The following is a 1,046-nucleotide window of genomic DNA, read 5'->3' on the forward strand; positions in this document are numbered from 1 at the left end:
GGGGTTGCCCCCTCATGGCGGGGGCGGGAGGGGGGACTGGGAGTCGGAGCGGGGGTGTCCCGACGGGACAGCAGCCGGTCGCCGCTGCGCGGTTCCGGGATGCACCCGGGCGGCGGGGAGCGACCAAGGGTGTCCTGGCGGGAGAGCAGCCGGTGGCGGGCACGGAGCTTCCCCACACGTCCGGGAGGTGCTAGTGGCGCTGCCGACGGCGGGGAGGGACTCGCTGGCACCGCTGCGGTCCGGAGCCGCGGGGACCGCTGGAGGGGGAGGTGCGGGAGGATCTGGGCAGCCCTTGGGTTGCCTCGGGAGCAGACGAAAAGCCACTAAGTTACCCTTCTTGGGAGGCGCTGCGGGTGGGCAGGGGGCATCGTGCTGAGCCCCGTGGCTGCTCCCTGCGCGGGCTGTGGCTGTGGCTCACAGGCACTGGCAGCTCGTTCCCCGCGCAGATGCCCGCTCCCGTTCTGACGGGACAGCCCGGCGCTCCCGCTGCCAGTCCTGCGGCCGCTCCGCCATCCAGGAGGGAGGGTTTGCCCTCCCGCAGCACCAGGAGCCGCAGGGTTGAGCCCGCAAGGTTTGTCACCATGTGAGGGAAGAGCGGTTCCAGGCTCCGTGTGCAGCTCCCGGCTTATGGCACAGTCTGCACGTCGCTGCAGGAGTTAACTGGGAATCGGAGACGAACTTGAGCAGTCCGCATACCTGTCTGGGGTGCTGTTTGAATCTTACAACCTAGGGCAACTAGAATCCGCTCCGTGAAGAAAATAACAGGGATTGAGGTTGTTACTTTTATCCACAGCTTTATTAGCTTAGCATGGGTGGCAGAGCAGGAGGAGAGGCTCTCTTCTTCCCTCTTGGGATCAGGTCACCCCTCTCCCACAGATATCTGCTTGCTCTGGGAATCCACTGCACTCCTCAGCTCCATTGACTGACTGTTGCATTCAGATCCTCAATCAGTTCAGAGACCCTCAGCATATGCGTTTATACTACTTCTGTTGCTTATTTTGCTTGCTCTGTGACCCTCCCATCACAGTCCAAGCCACGTAGGTCAT

At 63.2% G+C, this 1,046-nt stretch overlaps 1 long non-coding RNA gene across 1 annotated transcript in view; it reads left to right on the forward strand.

The window, feature by feature from the left end:
• LOC108501116 overlaps positions 1 to 774 on the forward strand; it is a 7,623-nt gene extending 6,849 nt beyond the window's left edge. The window contains exons 2-3 of the long non-coding RNA XR_001876139.1: positions 188 to 193; positions 685 to 774. This is a non-coding gene — a long non-coding RNA (uncharacterized LOC108501116). The remainder of the gene's footprint in view (positions 1 to 187; positions 194 to 684) is intronic.
• Positions 775 to 1,046: the final 272 nt, after the last annotated feature.

This window comes from Lepidothrix coronata, unplaced genomic scaffold (assembly GCF_001604755.1).
Source record: "Lepidothrix coronata isolate B3197 unplaced genomic scaffold, Lepidothrix_coronata-1.0 Scaffold3, whole genome shotgun sequence".
Classification (NCBI taxonomy): domain Eukaryota; kingdom Metazoa; phylum Chordata; class Aves; order Passeriformes; family Pipridae; genus Lepidothrix; species Lepidothrix coronata.